The sequence below is a fragment of the Diachasma alloeum genome, unplaced genomic scaffold (genome assembly GCF_001412515.2).
Source record: "Diachasma alloeum isolate Michigan unplaced genomic scaffold, Dall2.0 Dall_scaffold_00688, whole genome shotgun sequence".
Lineage (NCBI taxonomy): Eukaryota > Metazoa > Arthropoda > Insecta > Hymenoptera > Braconidae > Diachasma > Diachasma alloeum.
In genome coordinates, this window is record NW_021680820.1 from 7,866 (window position 1) to 28,529 (window position 20,664).

The following is a 20,664-nucleotide window of genomic DNA, read 5'->3' on the forward strand; positions in this document are numbered from 1 at the left end:
CATGGATGTAGCATGGAACCTCAATCGCCAGGGTAAAGACGATTTTCTATACGAGCTTTTTTTATGTATTGACAAATAGTATTAGCGGGGTGAAATAAGTAACGCAGTCGGTTGTTTAAATAATAAAATGTAATATGATGTATATTATATAGACGGATTAGTTACATGATATTGGTTTATTAAATGCACACGTGCAAAAGCAAGATTAGCGAAACTATACTGAAACAAGTAAAGACACCTAACGGTATAAGCTGAATCGAATCAATCCATATCTGATGATATAATAGAACTCTGTATAAAGCGCGAGTATTTGAATTAATATCCTCAATACGCTATTCTTAAAAACAAGCGCTTCAGCTAACCCCAGACCCCAAGATCTTTTACCCCTGTGTAATGCGCTGGACCAGGTAACGGTCTCGTCAGAATATCTGCTGGCATAATATCTATTGGCACATAAGTCAATTTGATTAAATTATCTTTTATCAAACCATGAACATAGTGAAACTTGGCTGAAATGTGTTTTGTACGTGAAGGAAATGCTGCATTCTCAGCCAATGACTTTGCACTCTGATTATCTGTCCCAACCACTATTGTCTGTAACTCAGTCAACCCAATCTCCTCCATCAGGTTCCTCAAGTACATCGCCTCTTTTGAAGCCTCGTTCAATGCGACATACTCTGCCTCGGTCGTAGACAGCAGGACAGACTTCTGTTTCTGTGATCTCCAAGAAATAGCTGCTCCAGACAATACAAAAACATACCCAGAATAGGATTTTCTGTCCACCATGTCATTTGCGTAATCAGCATCAGTATACCCAAAAATCTTCTTGTCATCTCTCCTGTACACCAAACCATACCCAGACATCCCCTATATGTAGCGAAGCACCCGTTTAGCTGCTGACCAATGAATCTGCTGATAACTCTCATTATACTGAGCCAAACGATTTACAGTATACGCCAAATCAGGGCGAGTTGCTACTGCCCAGTACATCAACGATCCAATAAGCTGACGATAAGGCTGTTCCTTCTGTTCATTCTTGTCTCGATGAACCCCCTCTGGCAACGTGATATTACTCTCTGCAGGAGTGCTAATTGGCTTTGAATCTCTCATATTAAATTTTTTCAGCAAATCTCTACAGTATTTATCCTGTGATAACTTTATCTCACCATTTGCTTGCTTAATCTCCACTCCCAAACCACAATGAGCCTTACCCAGATCCTTAATCTCGAATACCTCAGCCAATCCATCCTTTATCTCCTGCATACGGCGTGGATTTCTCGACATATACAGAATATCATCGACATATGCCACCAGAATAGTCAACTCACTCTGATTCATCTCGTAGTACAAGCAAGTGTCATTGATTGCTGACTTCAATCCAATGCCACGAAGCACCACATCCAGCTTTTCATGCCATTGGCGACCAGTCTGTCGAAGCCCGTATAAAGCTTTCTGCAAAAAACACACTTTATTACCAGATTTCAACTCTTAACATTTTAAATGCCTTTTCCTTGATCCCCTCATCTTCACCATCAGCTCTGCATTGCTTCTCCAAAGACTCACGAAGATAATCCGGTGTTTCCATGTAGATCTCCTCGTTTAGATCACCATTTAAGTAAGCTGCAACGACATCCAGCTGATACACTGTTAGTTGTTCTCGTACCGCTAACGCCATCAGCAACCTCACTGAATCCAAACGTGCCACTGGTGCGAACGTTTCAATGAAGTCAATTCCAGGACGTTGTGTGAAGCCTCTAGCAACAATTCTTGCTTTTCTCCGTTCCAGCGTACCATCTGGTTTCATCTTATTCCTCAAAACAATTTTGCAGCTGACTACGGAACGCCCAACTGGTCGATCAACTAATCTCCAAGTATTGCTCTTGATCAACCCACGAACCTCGTCAACAATCGCTTCCAGCCACTCGTCAGAATCCTGACCCTTCATAGCATCTCCCAGACTAACCTCAGCATTACCAGCAAACTCTGCAACAATACCTGCCTCCTCTGGTGCATCATGACATGAATCCTCATCTTCTCCTTCTTCGAAAACATCATTATTCTCATTATCACGTGTCTGGACATCATCACCTTCTACCTCGACCTCAGGTGTCCCACCACCATCATCAGCATGCTCAACACCTTCATCCTCAGGATCCGTCACTGACACCATACGTGTATTGTACACCTTACGACGACGTCCAGTCCCACTAGACACCAATCGAGGTCGTCTTGGTGCTCTCACTTCAACAAGTCGTGGTTGAGGTCTCACCAAATCTCGATCTCCAGCATGATCACCTTCCCCTGGCCTGACTCCTGATGCTTCTGTCTCACAACCATCACCACCTGCGCTCCCTTGAGACAGAACATCTGATGACTCTGCAACTCCCCCAGGAACACTCCCAGCAGGCTGATCACTCCTGATCACAAACCACGCATCATCATCCTGATTCTTGGTCAAAATCTTCTCTTCCTCCTGGCTCACAACTCTCTCATTCTCCAGAAACTCGACGTCCCTTCCAATTGCGACTCTTCTAAGCTTTGGAAGCCAGATCCTATACCCTTTCGATTCATCAGAGTATCCAACCATCACTCCTGGAAGACAACGTGGCTCAAGTTTCCCCTTGGTAGGATCTTTATTCAGGAGATAAACTTTCAAACCAAAAACCCTCAAATGACTCAAATCAGGGATCTCTCTCCTCCAAAATTCATACGGAGTATGTCCCTCCAAGCTCGACGTAGGACAACGATTCCTCAAATAATTTGCTGCAACAACCGCCCCAGCCCAAAACGCCCCACTCAACCCAGACTCTAGAAGCAAACATCGTGCCATTTTAATCAATGTACGATTCTTCCTTTCAGCCACACCATTCTGTTGTGGGGTATGAGCAACTGTCAGACGTCTTACTATCCCATTCTCTCTCAAGAAACCGTCGAAAATCTTATTGCAGTACTCCTGTCCATTGTCCGACATCAAAGCCTTCATCTTTTCTCCAGTCTGCAGCTCAACCTTGACCTTAAACTCCTTGAAAGCCTGAAAAACGTCGCTCTTCTGTGTCAAGACCTTGACCTCGCACCACCGACTATAGTCATCAATAAACGTTACGAAATAACGTGCACGCCCCAAGGACTCAATCCTCGCCGGTCCCCAAACATCAGAATGAACGATCTCCAACATCCTCGTAGACCTCTGACTTCTTTGGAAACGGTAGTGCTATTATCTTCACTTGTAAACACGTGTCACACGCACGAAACTCACGCGCCCTCAATTGAATGCCAGAAACAAACCCTTTCGTCGTAGCCTCTAGTAAATCCCGAGTATTTGAAGGACCAAGCCTTCGATGCCAAACTTCCATACCTGCCATGGTCCTCGCTATACTAGCTGCACACGATTGCTCCACACCGCCCCCCACGTAATACAGGTTTCCAGTGCGTTGTGCTCTCAGCTTCACTTCACCATTTCCCTCGCCTCTCACAACAGCTCCATTTTTGGTGAAAATTACAACATTTCCATGATCGGTAATTCTTGGAACAGACAATAAATTAGTTCTCAAATCAGAAACAAGCAAAGTATCATAAAGTTCTACTGACCTAACAGAACACTCATCATCAATACCGGCCATGCCCCTTGCTGACACTCCAGCTACAGCAGTACTCGCCAGATACAGCTTCTTTCCAACCAGTTTCGACGGCTCCTTGACGAAATACTCCTCAGCATTACACATGTGTGACGTGCACCCACTGTCGCGACACCATCGCCCCTTCTCAGCACCCTGCATCGCCCGTAATGCCTCATCAGCTGTCTCTTCAGGTGAATAAAAAACCTCAACAGTCCCATCATCAGCCATCCGTGCTGTCGACCCACCAGAAGCGCCATCAGACCCATCACGTCTGCCAGGACACATCCTAGCAATATGTCCCTCCTTATGGCACTTAAAACATTTGTAAACAAACTTCTTTCTGTCAGTCGTACCTCCAGCACTAGACGACCCCCTGCTGCCTCTGTTATCACCACCCCTTCCACCTTTTCGTTTATTAAACGCCAACATCGCCTCTGAAGACCCATTTTCCTTCTTCCTGTTTTGACGAACCTCCTCCTCCTCCAAAATCTTCACTCTCAACCAAAATCATAACACGGTGGCAAACTCAGCAGCAAACCAACTGTTGCGATCGATGCATGTATCTCAAAATTCATGGCCTTTAGTTTATTCAAGCATGAGAAAAACTCCTTCAAGTGTTTCTCCATGTCATTCTCATCAGTCAACCGATGAGCAACAATCCGTTTCAGCAAACCAGCCACTTTTACTGGCCCCTTTGACGCTAACTCACTTGTCAGTTTATTTCATACTCCACTCGGAGTCTTAATCCCAGTAACCACTGGCAACTCCTCTAAACCAATCGCCACAATCAAATCAGACCATGCATCACTCTCCTTCTTCTCCCAAGCTTCTAACGCACGTGCATACTCCGCCTCGTCTTTACCTTTCACTGGCTTTGGTTGCGTGCCCTGTACATGTTTCCAGGTGCCACTTTTCCTCATCACCACCTCGACCATTGTAGACCAAGTCTCCCAATTGCTCCTAGATAACGGTTCTATTTTGAATGACGCCTATGCCATGATGATGCTCTGTCAACGCACCGCCGCCAACGCACATCAAACTCACGCTTAACCTCTCAAAGCCTCGTAAAGACAACACATCTATTACAATAAACACTCCGAAGACGTAAATAGGCCCATAACCTATTAGCGGGGTGAAATAAGTAACGCAGTCGGTTGTTTAAATAATAAAATGTAATATGATGTATATTATATAGACGGATTAGTTACATGATATTGGTTTATTAAATGCACACGTGCAAAAGCGAGATTAGCGAAGCTATACTGAAACAAGTAAAGATACCTAACGGTATAAGCTGAATTTAATCAATCCATATCTGATGATATAATAGAACTCTGTATAAAGCGCGAGTATTTGAATTAATATCCTCAACAAATAGTGAAAAGATTATATTGATAAGAATATGATGACATTGCAGATCACTGTTATCTGTTCTCTGGTGAATATTCTGCTGTTTCTTCAGGTGAGAAGAATGCATAAAAGCTTATCTTACTATTTAAAATTTGTAAGAATTCATGGAGATAAAAATGAAGATAAATATACCTCTGTATAGTTTTTATATATTGACTAATAGACAAAATATGTTAATGATAAGGATGTGATAATGATGAAGATTTAACGAGACTAGGGGGGAGAATGAAGAAAATTATCTAGTTGTTCAGAGCTTGTACGATTTCATATGGATAAATATGGTAATTAATGTCTCTACGTGCGATTATTATCTGTGAAAAATTGAGGGTGTAGATATTTGAAGGGTTATATAGGATTGAAATAACGATTAAACACAGTTTTATTATCGTAAATGTAATTAAGTTTTATTCAGCAACGTAACACGACATCGGTCGAGGCACAAGTGGTACATAGTACGAGTATATCTCATAGAGGCGTAACGACGCCGTGGCGACACAGTTAGCCACACTGTCGGTAATAAGGAGACTGGCGTAGGGCGCCACATTCAACACTCCCTCCCGCCATAGACAGTATTCTTGAGTCCTCTCCAGTCTTCTTCTCTCCTGGTAATATATTCTCGTTCATCACAAAGTTTCTTATTTGGTAACTTTATCTCGCCTCAGTATTCTCGCCAGGTAATTTCGTCAGTTTAATCTCATTAGTTTTTCCATCTCGCCAATTTTATCTCTCCAAGAAGGTCTCGCCAAATTAGTTATTTCCTAGACAAACAGAAAGAAAAATAATTTAAATATTTACTTTCATTATTACGTCCATCAAACGCTTGTGTGTTTCAAACGTCAATGGTTTGGTGAAAACATCATCTAGCTGATCCCTTGAGCCAATCCAAATGATTTTTATATAATTCTTTTTAACACATTCCTTTACATAATGTAATTTGTTCTCTACAATGTGTCTCAATTTCATTCCTCCATTTGTTTCTGCACTCACAATAGCAGATTTATTATCACACCTTAAGATCATTGGGACAGGGGGACCAACCAGTATCAGTTTCAAAGAGTTGTGCAACGACATCATTTCTCGACTCGCCTCGCTCATTGCAACATACTCAGCTTCACACGTAGAAAGTGCTACTGTAGTTTATTTGTGAGTTCACCAAATGATCGAATCACCAAACAGTCTAATCACAAATCCACAAGTTGTGATTGAATCTTTACAATCAGAGAAACTCGCATCAGAATAACCCTGAATGTCATTAGTCTCACCTGAATATCTCAGACCCAAGCCCGTAATACCTCTCAGATACCGAAAAATTCTTTTTACCATTTCCCAATCACTTTCTTTAGCATTTACTTGATGTCTGCTTATCACATTGACTGCATATGCAATGTCTGGTCTCGTAGCACCAGCCAAATATGAAAGACTACCTACCGCCTCTCTGTAAGGGATGTTTGCTTTTGTTTCTATCCTTTTCAAAGTCCCATTATCATATTCTGTTTCTCTTAATTTTCTCTCATTATTAGCTACTTGAGAAGTATTCATTGGTGTACGTTGTGGATGTGCTTTATCAAAGCCAAACCTACTTAATATCTTTTGAATATATTTTTCCTGATTTAATTTAATAATCTGATTTTCTCTGTCTCGCCTAATAGTCATGCTCAGGAATTCTTTGGATTCTCCTAGGACTGTCATTTCAAATTCGCTACATAAATTACTCTTTACTTCAGCCAATTTATCGTTATGATTACTCGCCAATAACATATCATCTACATAAAGTAGCAGAAAGCAAGAACTTGTCTTCATCTCGCCAAGTGAATAAACAAGGTTCTAAATCCGAGTTCTGGAGACCCATACTCAAAGCTACTTCGGTGAATTTTACATTCCACCGTTTGGGACTGACACGAAGACCATAAAGTGCTTTCTCCAATTTGCACACATTTTCTTGCCTATCTTTGTCAGTATGATTAGTTCCTTCTGGAATTTCCATGTAAATTTCCTCATCTATCACCCCATTGAGGAAAGCAGTTTTAACATCTAGCTGACACACCTCTAGATTATATTTGTTTATAATTGATATAACTATTCTCACTAAANACCAAGACCATACCCACACCTCGAGGTCCAAACTTTGGGCCAGCATTTCTAGCAATTTTTACATAACTTAGACTACCGAATCTTTTGATTTGATAAACATCAAATCTGTGATCAGGTGCGAATCTTTCTAACGGATCATCCCATGGTAATTCATCAACATCTTGCAATTTCCTGTCCCACATGGTGTGATCAAAATTTGATTGTTCATAGGGAATATTTTCTTTAGTAATTATTTTCACTTTTATTAAGTTTTCACTCCCTTTTTCATTGTGCTTTTCTTCCTTTGCTTTATCTTCAATTTTATTTTTCTTCCTCATTACTCTTATCAATTTCGTCTGTTTTCTCACTTGTTTCATTCTGTAAATTTGCTGTGACACTTCTGGTAAGATATCTTTTCACCTCATTCTCACCCCCAGTGACATCAGCAACATTTGCTACTACTCGCCTGTTTATTTGCTTGAAAGAATTCTCACTGATAGAGTTTGAATTTACTATTTCTAAATCCTGTAAGGTTTTTTGTAATTCCCCGAGATGAAAAGTTCATTCGACACTGGATCAAATATATCAATTTTCTTGTCGTCTAAGTAGATTGCTAATCCCATTTCGGCAAATTTTCTTAATGATAGTAGATTTGCTTTAAGAGCTTCTGAAAAAAATAATTTTGTCAATTTCTAGTAGTTTACTACTCGCCAGTTCAATTTCTATTTTTCCTGCTCCCTCCGTTCTTAAGTCCGCTGACTCATGTTTATTAGCACACCTAATTACTCCACAATCTAATTCATTGAATGTTTTAAATATAATCCTTGAGTTGGTTAATTGCTCGGTCGCGCCTGAATCTGCTAGAAAGTCTGTCAGAAACTTATTTCCATTTGTCTGTTGACTATCTGCATAAAATATTTCAGCACTTGATTGATCATAATATTCTTTTTCCTTACCTTGACTGGAGTTATTTTTCTCTGTAGTTTTGTCGGAATTGGGTTTCTTGTTTGATTGGTGAAATGACTTAAACCCGTGTTTGTTCTCGCCTCTTTTATAAGAGAACCGACTCTTATTGAATCTTCCTCTTTTACTTGGACCATATGTTTCACCTCTCATTGGTCTTTTCGTTCCTCTATCGTTACTTCTATATTGATTTTGATAATTGTTTCGATAATTAATTTTTGAATTAGAATTGTACCTTGCAGTCTGTTTAGAGTATCCTGAGCCACTTGGTGTATTGTCATTGTGAGTTATGTTTGTGCAATTTCTCGCCTTGTGATTCCCAAACTGGTTGCACCTGTAGCACAAGTATCCTTTCCCTTTATTGGGACAGTCTGGTCCCTTGTGTCCATATGCCTGACAAGCAAAACACCTTGGCCCTTTGTGCTGTGCAAAATTAGCAGTTTTAATATCAGAATCTGAGAGCTCACTTTTCATAGTAGCTTCTTCTTCTAATATCGCAATTTTCAACTCGCCAAAAATCAAGCCCACACCTATAGCTTTCGTTGTTACTTTTTCAATGATTTTAATATTGGGAAAAGCTTTTATTACTGCATTGTAGAATACATCTTTCTTTTCGCTTTCACTCAAAGGAATGGTGTTAAGAGCATTTTCATAAGTTGTAATTTTCTCATCAAACATATCGTTAAACTCGCCAGCTGTCATTTTAGCAGGATTGTATCTCATATTATAGAGATCTTGTCTCACCGAGTGTGAAGTTATATTAAGCTCAGCCATTTCCAATTCTTTCAGTTTCTTCAATATTTCTTTTAGATCTTGTAATTTGACCACTTTAGGGTGATAACTTCTGTCCAAATGATTGATCAGAATTTCTCTAACTTTGTGCTTCTGTTCGACAAGAGTTTCCTCGTCCACAGTAACCAGAATGCTATCATCAATGATGTGTAAAAGTTTATTAGTTTTAATTTCTGACGAGAAATAATCATAGAAATATTCATAATTCATTTTACTGTCCATTTTGTAATCTCTTTTGAAACTCATTCCCTTGTTAAGCAATTCAATTTGTAACTTATTGGTTACCTCGCCAGCTAATTGACTCAAAGGATTTAGATTGTTTACTTGACTTGACTTTGTCTGATTAATTTCATTGATCTGTTTATTGACTATTGAACTAATTTGACTTTCTTGATTTGTATGCTCATCTGACATCACTCCTCCATTTTTGTCATTGTTCATTTTGTCCAAGGCACTCAACAGCTCCTGTACTTCCCTTTTGTCTTGTGCTCTCGCCTCAGCATACAGTCTCACTTGGTTTCTATTCTCTGTTAGACCTTCATACAGTGCTTTTGTTGAAGCTATATTTGAGCTACATAGCTTTTCCACCATGCTCTTCAACTCAGCCAACTGTGTGTCTACAGAGACTGTTTTGACAGTCTAGTTGCCGTTAGGCTTAACTGATTTATCGTCTAGATTCGAATTTACCAATTTCAATTTAATATTTACTTTATTATCTGCTGTAATCTTAGGTTTCAGTTTGATTTGGTCAGTTTTGTCAATATTAATATTACCTGTGGTTTTCTTGCCTCCACTTATCTCGCCGCCATTTAACTCGCCTGCAGTCAATTCGCTTGACCTGGACTCGCCTGTGGCCCTCGCCTCTGTATTTACCAAACTTCACTCATTTCACTTGACCCATTCTCGATCACAGCTGTTGTTGACACTTGACTCTTCGGACCGTAACCTGGTAGATACATTGGCTTTTGTTCAGCCAACAATGCAGATTCTAACACAGTTAGACATCCCCATTGATCCTCTGAGAAATCTCTCTTATCTAATCTAAAGAGACGGAAAATTTAGGATTATTGTATCTGGTTACATTTTTTATATTCAGGTCCGAAATCCCAAACTCGACTTGCTAAACATAAACAAACCGAATTCAGAATGAATGTGCTCTTCAGAAAATCTAAACATAAGACCTCCTCCAAACACATTCAAATCTTTTATGATTGCGAGAGATTGATTTAAATTTCTCAAGCAATTTGACATCTTAATATTGCGCGTTTCTAATGTGTATAGTATGCTGGCCTATTTACACATATGCCTGATGTCTCGCCTGTTCCATATCTAGTTCCTTCGTCTGGAGGTACATGTACTTTATCGTCTATTATTGCCAGGGAGACTACTTCTCCCTCATGGTTTCCTTCGATTAGATGTTGTCTAATTAGGAGTCTCCACACTTCATACAGAAGTTCTTTATCAGCTGTAATTATTTATTTATAAATATCTTCATCTGAAGATAGCAATTTTAAAATTCAATTTCATTAGTTCAACCCGTCAAATATTTAATTTGTTACTCTCGCCTATTAAATATTTCTAAATTCAATATTCTCACCAATTAAATATTTTAATTTGGATGCATCCTTAATTTGTAAATTTTAATTTTGCACTAGTGTCTATTAATATTATTTTATTTCTTTACATTACGCTGGTAGACCCCGCACACGCGCGGAACGTGGCCGAGAGAGAGAGAGAGAATTGTTGTTTTTCACACCAATTTTTATATTCACACTAATTTACGTTTTTCTTTCTATTTCTTATTGTTCTCGCCTTGCTCGAGCAATGTGTGTGGGACTGCAGTCGTCCCTCTCTCTCAGACGCACCCCGGTTGCGCGCGTAACCCACCCATTGCGTCTACTTGTTGAAGCCTGTTGAAACCCGTGCTCGCCTTCACTGCCGAGAAACTATTGTCACGGCGTCACTTGGCTTTCTTCTTTTGTTTTTCACTAAATATGATTTTATTTATGACAAAAGAAATTTCTTGCTTTTCGGTGATTTTTTGTGAATTTAATTGGATTTCTTTATTAATTCTTTTCAGTCTAAAATCTCGATTTCAGGTCGGCGTCGTGGACAATTTATTTCCGGCCGCCATTTTGATCACTTCTATTTTTCGTTCTCACCAATTCACTTCACTTAATTAATGCATTTTCAGTACTTACATTTTCTCTGAGTACTTTTCATTTTTCCTTCCCGTCTGTCATCACTCACCCAGCCCGCCTCGATTTTTCCTCTTTCTTGATATCTTTTTGTATCGCGTGTGATCCACCCGAACACGTGCTCGGCCGCCCGATAGCGTCCTTTTTGGAATTTCCGATTTATTGCTTTCAATCCTTTAATTTATGATAAATTTTAATCACGCACAGTGGAAGCGTGCTAGGCCCATAACCTGAAGGGTTATTTAGGATTGAAATAACGATTAAGCACAGTTTTATTATCGTAAATGTAATTAAGTTTTATTCAGCAACGTAACACGACAACGGTCGAGGCACAAGTGGTACATAGTACGAGTATATCTCATAGAGGCGCAACGGCGCCGTGGAGACACAGTCAGCCACAGTATCGGTAATAAGGAGACTGGCGTAGGGCGCCACATTTAACAATATTATTGATGATGGAAAGTGCTATTGTCTATCCTCCAGTGAACGTCTTGTTGTTCATTGAGACAAGGAGGAAGACTGGAAAATGTTTTCGATTGTTTATAGTTTGTAAGAGCTTATATCAACGAAAATGAAGATGAATGTTTCAATTGTCAAATAAAAAAATTCTTGACAAAACTATTCATGTAATTGATCTTAACATGGAGAAGAAAAATAAAGATAAATGTGCCAGCAACGAGGTGTATATGTATAAATTGATTCAAGATTAATATCCCCGATGAAAAGAGCTGTCTGTGCGTAATGAGAAAAACTTCATCCCAAGAAAATATAAATTTAAAAAAGTATATATATCGTTACATAACGAGCAAAAAATATTCTGAATGTCCTTTTCCAATCAATATCCCTTGAATTTCCTCGAGAAGAACACAAACCAAAAATTTTCACAGGATTTTTCATTTGAAGAAACTTGTCACATTCGTCTGTATGCATCAAGAAATAATATGGGATAAAGTGCGGTATAAGGCCGTCTGTGTTCGCCATCATTCTGTGAGAATGACAGGGCTTTCTAATCTCTTTTTCCGTCATCGAGGTATTGTTTCAAGCTTCAAAGTGAAATTTGATTTATCCAAACGGTAGCATTCGGTTATCAAATATCCACTTTTGAAAAGGGTCCACTTTGTCCCACTTCTCCGCATATAGTACATATATTTGAATATATTTCGATATTTCATTCATATGTCAATCGACATTAAGATATCACTATAGGACATTTATCGTCAGAAAATAGTGATGAGTGAAAAACTCTGAACGAGTATGAGAAAAATCACTTTTTCAATTTGAATGCTCCAGGCTCCTACGTAAGCGCGCCAAGTGAGTACGCGACATGGCAACGCAGCCGCCTGAAAAGCATTGCGGCGAGTCCCCGCGGAGATGACCAAAGTCGTTTTTTCCCATCAGGTGACCAAACTAGGGTTAAGAGAATCGGTCTTTAAAGGAATAAATACTTTAAGGTAGGGTAAAGAGGCACTCCTCAATACGAAAAATGATGAAATAATAATTATTTATTTTTATTTCTCTTATTTTTCGTGATATCAACAAATATCCCTGAAGAAAAGAATGGAGAGAATAACCGAGTGAGGCAGAAAGTATGTGGAGCGTCTAAGAGAGATTTAAAAGACAACGGGCGCGAAAAATGTTAGTCCTCTTTTGATGCTCTCTAGTGCTGAATCGGGAAATAAATATCTGCATCTTTCGAGCATTAAACCACGATCGAGACACTATCTAGTCAAATGGGAGCTTAGGTCTCTTTTAAATCTCTGTCGAGAATACTACAGATGATTAAAAGAGGTCCCATATTTCGACTGGGGTATCTCCGAACCTAAGGGAGATGACGATTTTTTACTCAAAATTTGGAGGGGGGGCTTCTCAATTTTGTTGATTGTGAATCTTCAATGTACTCCCCCCCCCCATATGTTCAGTAAAAATTCGCTATATATTTTGTCACGTTATCGTGCTTTAATAAGGAATCAAGTGAACCAAGAAATTATGATGTGGGCATAATGCGCCATCATATAGTAGCAATGTTAGTGACTAGACGCTTACAAGATTTTCCTGAACATGGATTTTCAACTGGTGAATGAGAAATAATGGGAATATAAAATGAGCCAGCTGACCGTGAAAGTCAAAATGACATAAATGATGAAGATTATGAATTTTTCTCATCTGGCCATAAAAACGACGATGAAACACACAACGAAATCGAGAAACTTCGACCACAATAACGTAAAGAAACCTCGATTCTGTCACAGAAAATTCGGTGAACGCTGACATAAAATTGAGCCATATGCGCACGCACACGCACACACATACGCTCAGTTTTTTGCAAACTAGGGGAGCGCGCGATAGCCAGGCTGCATGCAATTGATTGTTCAAAAAATTTTTTGAACTCAACTAATTCTTGACTTCATTAATCGATCGGTAATTTGGAATTCTGAAATGCGGGAAGCTCAATTTTTAGATAAAACGTACAAAATAATTTATCTCCTAAAAATTAATCTAACTCACTAAAAAATAATCGCAATTAAACAATTCACCTGTTAATTTCAAGCTCGTTCCATGGGTTTTTGGACGACAAAAAATTCCCACTGAATATTAGCGGAAATGACAACACTCCAACATTAAAGCTGTGAAGGAATCGCGAACTGCCATATAGTCACCCATAACAAATGATTCAGTGGATGTAGTGAGAAAAAACTCCTTAAGATCTTCAAATTGTAGTATGATTAATCCTCATCGGTCAAGTGTAAAGATCCAATAATGGATGAAAAGACCGAATTTCAAGGGGTGGCATGACGATCAAAAGAGAGACAATCTTCAATAACTTCACATCGCATTCAATACATTACAATTTGGAGAACGAATAATACCCTTCAAAATAATATATTTATTTTTTCACTGATTTCACTCAAAATGATAGAAAAATATAGGAAAAATTGAATTTTCAAATAAAACAGGAAAAAATCAATTTTTGACAAAAACTCTCATAACTTTGCAAAAATGGATTGATTCACCTCTCAATTTAAAGCTTATTCAATAAACTTCATAACTCATATGAGAGTTTTGATAATAATTGAACTGAAAGTCAGTAATTCAGGACAAAACGGTAAAAAAATGAGAAATTTTCAGTTTGTGACATGCCAATTTCGACATTATAATCACCCATAACATTTGATGAACTGTATGTAGTGAGAAAATTTATACGCTATTTTGAAGATTTGGTTAAGATCTTCAAGTTAGTGGATAATAATTCCTCATTGGTCAAGTGCAAAGGTCCAATAATGAAGGAAAAGAACGAATTTCAGGGTGTGACATGAAGTTCAAAAGAGAAACAATCTCCAATAACTTTATCAAAATTCAACCGAATTGCATTCAATACATCACAATTTGCAGAACGAATAATGCCCTGCAAGATGATATATCGATTATTAGGAAGAGAGACATTAGCGTGAAAACCATAAAAATGACCAGCGTCACGGTCACGGATTGTTTTACACTGAGAATGAGAGAAAAACGACAAAGTTCTCAAACAAGTCTTACTTGTGCCAAGAAATTTTTTTTTTGAAAATTATCAAAAAAGGATTTTTTTGTGCCAAACATGCAGACGGAATGAAAAATTTCTGTCGCAAAAATAGATTTAGTAGTTCAAAAAAAATTGCATTTTCTGTACACGCAAGAAATGTGTAGAAATATCATTTCTAGCACTACTCCTTCGTTATTCGATACTCCCATACGTAATTTGCTCTTTGTTTTATGCGAAACAAGGGGTAGTAGTTTTTCGTTTCGGCTGTCTAATAATCACAGACAAGAAAGGAACCCTTAAATGAAACAATAATAATCATATGCTAGCAATCTTCTAAATTAGAGATAAAATATTTGTTGATAAATTTTCCTCTATATGGGATATTTTCATCCTGAAAAGGCACCGTCTGGTGTAAATTATCCGACTCTTGAGCCAAATATTGCATTGCTGTCAAAAGCAGAACAATTATTCATGTTTAAGACTTTCCAATTCGAACCAAACAAATTCTTTTTTGGCAATTTTCAACTAGCGATTTTGTTGGCCCCAACATGACTTGTTTGATCACGTGTTTGTTTTTCTCTCAGTATATAGGGAATGTCAGGGAATAATTGTGGGGGCCATAGAGTGGGCTCATAGAGTGTAAGAATATTCTTTGAATACTCCTCTATTCTGATCATTCCTATTGAATTTTTATGCCCAACAAACGAATCAGAAAGTTCTTAATGCGGTCCGAACGGGTCACACCCACTTCAACGCATCGGTCCCAACGCACCCAAATTCGGGAGCGAGCGACCAACAACCCAGTTCTAGGCAACCCACCCGCCATGGGAGCGAGCGATCAACAAGTCAATGATTCATTTAATAATGGAGGCGCCATTTAAAAAAACACCACTTAGAAAGACGCCATCTAGTTAATTTTTTTTTTACTATGACATGCTGTGGACATGAATTTTTCGGAAGTAAAACATTTTCTACGAGTCAAATAGAAAAATCAATGAGTTATAAATTTTATAAGTAGTAGTTATGAATAAATGCTAGTCATAATTTTTTTAGAAAATCAATAAGTTATAAATAAGGCCGGAGAGTTCCTTTACGGAAACGGTAGATCAGGTGAAGTTGGCATCAAATAGTGATTTGAAGTGAACGATAAATAGGGAGGGAAAAAAAGTTGAAAAACATCCTTACATCTTACATTGGAATATCCCTAAAGTTGAAAAAGAACTCTCGGTTTTCCCCCAAAACCCTAAAGAAAGCCTAGACTCATCCCGAAAGTTGAAAAAGAACTCTCGGTTTTGCCCCAAAGACCCTAAAGAAAACCTAGACTCATCCGAAAGTTAAAAAAGAACTCTTGGTTTTGCCCCCAAGACCTCAGAGAAAACATAGAAAAACTCTAGATTACGAGCTCATTCCAACTCTAGTAAATCCCGAGACATGCTCTAGGTTTACGGGAAAAACCTGGAATCTCAACTCTCGGGTTGGTCCGTCGGGCCTCTCGGGGGTTCCTGATTTTTTCGTAGCATCGTGGGGTGCCCCCAAATTTATTCCAATAACCAAATCTCTGTAGGCTACATTTACTTAGTCGAATTTTTTTTTCCGCTGAAAAACTCGAAAATTTTCTACCTGATTCGAGTATTTTTCCCACTTGAATCTAGTATTTGTCCTACTTGAATCAAGTATCTTCCTACTTAGATCAAGTCACAGTACTCGAATCAAATCGACTTTCCGGATTGAATCAATCCGCTGAACATTTTGGCTATATTTCACTGCTAGATAAAAATAGAAAAATGAATTGCAGGAAAATTGGAAAATTAACGACGAGGAATTTTTGTGTAGAAATCTCCATAAATAAGTTGGATACACCAATCGATTTTTTCTATACATTTATATGGAATGTTTCTGATGAAAAACACAGAGAACCTGAAGAATACCCTGATGGATCAAACCCAGAGTTAACCCAGACTCAACGTCCCAGAGATTACCCAGACTCAACTTTCCAGGAATTTTCCAGAGTTTCTCTCTCTTTTCTCTGGGTTTTGTGTATTCACCTAGAGTTGACTCTGAATTAACTCTGAATTAACTATGCACATACGAAAAAATTTAATAGAAAAAAACCAAGCAAATTCACAAAGGAATTCTACTGAACTTCTATTGGAAATTCTATTAGTTTTTTGCCGTTTCTATTGAGAATATTTTGTATAAAAAAATCAATAGAAAATTGGTTTGGTTCAGCGGATTGATTCAATCCGGAAAGTCGATTTGATTCGAGTACTGTGACTTGATCTAAGTAGGAAGATACTTAATTCAAGTAGGACAAATACTAGATTCAAGTGGGAAAAATACTCGAATCAGGTAGAAAATTTTCGAGTTTTTCAGCGGAAAAAAAAATTCGACTAAGTAAATGTAGCCTACAGAGATTTGGTTATTGGAATAAATTTGGGGGCACCCCACGATGCTACGAAAAAATCAGGAACCCCCGAGAGACCTGACGGACCAACCCGAGTTGAGATTCCAGGTTTTTCCCGTAAACCTAGAGTATGTCTCAGGATTTACTAGAGTTGGAATATGAGCTCCAATAACCTAGAGTTTTTTTAATGTTTTCTCTGAGGTCTTGGGGCAAAACCGAGAGTTATTTTGTAACTTTCAGGATGAGTGTAGGCTTTCTGTAGGGTCTTGGGGCAGAACCGAGAGTTATTTTTTAACTTTTGGGATGAGTCCAGCTTTTCTTTAGGGTCTTGGGGGCAAAACCGAGTTATTTTTTAACTTTAGGGATTATTCTATGTTATCTCTGAGGTATTAGGGCAAAACCCAGAGTTATTTTTTCACTTTAGGGATAAGTCTATGTTTTCTCTGAGGTCTTGGGGACAAAACCGAAAGTTATTTTTGAACTTTAGGGATGGGTCTAGGCTTTCTTTAGGGTCTTGGGCGAAAACCGAGAGTTCTTTTTCAACCCTAGGGATGAGTCTAGGCTTTCTGTAGGGTCTTGGGGCAAAACCGAGAGTTATTTGTAACTTCCCAACCCGAAGGGAGGAAGTTATTGTAATGACCCCGAAAATCGAATTTGGAATTTCCATGATTTCTCCACATTTCTCGGCATCTCGAATGATCCTGAAACGTTTTTGGAGACATGTCTGTATGTGTGTGTGTGTGTATGTGTGTGTGTATGTACGTATGTGATCAAAATTTTGTCCAATGATATCTTCTAAACAAATGAAGCGATTCGATTTTTTTTTTCAATCGATGCGTTTTGATGTTACTTGGAACTGATTAGATTATGAGATCGATCGCCTCAGCGGTTCGTCAGGTATTAGCATAAAACATGTGAAAAAATGACGATTTCTTGGAAATTCAATGATTTCATCCGGAGAAATGATGTCATTCGCATTTTTTTTATTGCAGTCGATACGTGTTGATGTAACTCGGGAGTGATCAGTGTATGAAGGCGACCGTGTCAGTGGTTTATTAGTTATTCGCATGAAATACGTGTGAAAATGACAAAAATTCAAAGATTTTATGCCGAGAAATGATGTGATTATTATCTTTTTTTCAATCTATGAGTGTTAAAAAAAACTTCGAACCGATGAGTATATGAGGACGTTGCCTCAGCAGTTTCATAGTTATTTGCATAAAACATGTGAAGGAATGACAATCTCTTCAAAATTCATTGCATTCACCTAGAAAAATTACTTCATTCGCATTTTACCTAAGGTAACGATGGGATTGGAATTAATTTTGTGTAATCGATGCGTCTCCACATAACTCGATTCTCATTGGATTTTGAGCAAAATCGTCTCAGTGGTTGTTGAGTTTTTTAAATAAAACTTTCGAATTTTGCAATTAAAAAAAAGGGGAAAGTTGGAAAATTTTATAGTGGGTTAACTTTGAAGTTACAAAATTTTGAAGTGGGTCATCTTTGAAGTTGGAAAATTTTGAAGTGGGTCAACTTTGAAGTTGCAAATTTTTAAGTGGATCAGCTTCGGAGTTGAGAGAATTTTGAAGTGGGTCAAGTAAGAAGTGGGTTTAACTCAAACATGATTGAAGTTTGAGTTAAATTAAATTGCAAATGTGTTCTTTGCGAAATCACCCTAAGGGTAATGCCACAATGGATGCAACGCTAAACGCATGCAACGCATGAAATAATTATCCAACCATTTTCCGAATATTTCTGACAATGACTAGCGTTGCGTATAGCGTGCGCCGCATTCACTGTGGCATGACCCCAGCGTCAACAAAAACAAATGGTCGGGAAGTTGTTAGTTCGACCCGTAATGGGTCGCACCCAATTCCACCAACCCCTACCGGTCATACCCCAAAGAGGAAGCGCGCGACCAGGCCTGATTTTTCAACTTTAGGGATGAGTCTAGGCTTTCTTTAGGGTCTTGGAGGCAAAACCGAGAGTTATTGTTTAAATTTCGGGATGAGTCTAGGCTTTCTTTAGGGTTTTGGGGGAAAACCGAGAGTTCTTTTTCAACTTTAGGGATGAGTCTAGGCTTTCTTTAGGGTCTTGGAGGCAAAACCGAGAGTTATTGTTTAAATTTCGGGATGAGTCTAGGCTTTCTTTAGGGTTTTGGGGGAAACCGAGAGTTATTTTTCAACATTAGGGATGAGTCTAGGTTTTCTTTAGGGTCTTGGGGGCAAAACCGAGAGTTCTTTTTCAACTTTCGGGATGAGTCTAGGCTATCTTTAGTGTTTTGGGGGAAAACCGAGAGCTCTTTTTCAACTTTAGGCATGTTCTAATGTAAGACGTAAGGATGTTTTTCAACTTTTTTTCCTTCTCTATTTATCGCTCACTTCAAATCACTATTTGACGCCAACTTCGCCTGATCNCGATTCTCATTGGATTTTGAGCAAAATCGTCTCAGTGGTTGTTGAGTTTTTTAAATAAAACTNCCCGTAAAGGAACTCTCCGGCCTTAGTTATAAATATTTGACTTAAACCCCAAGGTTGACTTTGCGGCCCTGGAAAACGTAGCAAAGTGCATATATGGAACGGATTTTTCGAATCCGAAAGGGAACACTGTCGAGCGTAGTAATATTCGAAAAATTTCAGCAATTATTATAAATTTTTCAGACGGTCTATTGTTATGAATGTTTACACATAAGTATCATATATTCCATTGTCCATAAATTGCAATTGTCCCATTTTAATTAATTATTTCTTATTAGAGATAGCCCCATGAGAGATTTTCCATAAGTAAAAGATCTGTGAGCGTTACCAGGCTTTTTTCTTTGGTTTCTATGCTCAAGTTCTTTTTCCTTTTCTATGAACCATGTATATAGTATAATCTTTGGAAATCTCATTAAATGAGTTCCAAAGTGACGTCTGTTTCATCCAATTCTGACCATTTTTCATTGAGTTATGAGAGTTTTAGGCGATAAGTGAATTTTCATGTTTCACTTGAAAAATTAACTTCGGATGGATTTTTCGATGCTTTCAAGTGGCTTAAACAAAGATATTTATACATCATTCTGAAGAACATGTACTGTTTTTCGAAATGGTGTATTAAAAATGCGATTTAATTGGATTTTCATCAATTTATTACAGTTTTTTTCCATTTTCTATGTTTTGTCACACCTAGAAAATGACAGTTTTTGTAATTTATCAAGGGTTTATACTTAATCAGCGGAAATATATCATATTACAATTCGAAGGTTTCATCGGGATCTTCAAATTGATACCTCATATTATTGATTCCAACCATTAGATCAATTGTTAAAAACGATAATGCATCGATTTTGGCATGTCACGTTTTGAAAATTTCCATTTTTTTTCTATAAACGATGATGTTTTCTATTTTTTTCTTCAAGTTTGTGGGAATATGTTATATATAATTCAAAGCACATTAAATTGCCTTCAAATTGACCCCTGAACTATTTGATTACAGCCAACTTTGATCAAGTTATAGGAGATTTTATCTAAGAATTTAATTTCTTGATTTTTTTCTGAATTCAGATTAGTTCGCATTTTTCAATCACTATCGTTAAAGTAAAGTGAAGAATTCGTACATCATTTTGAAGGGTATTGTTAGTTCTTCAAAATGGTACATAAAAAATCTGATTTCGTGGAATTTTCATCCAATTATGGTAGATTGTTTCTA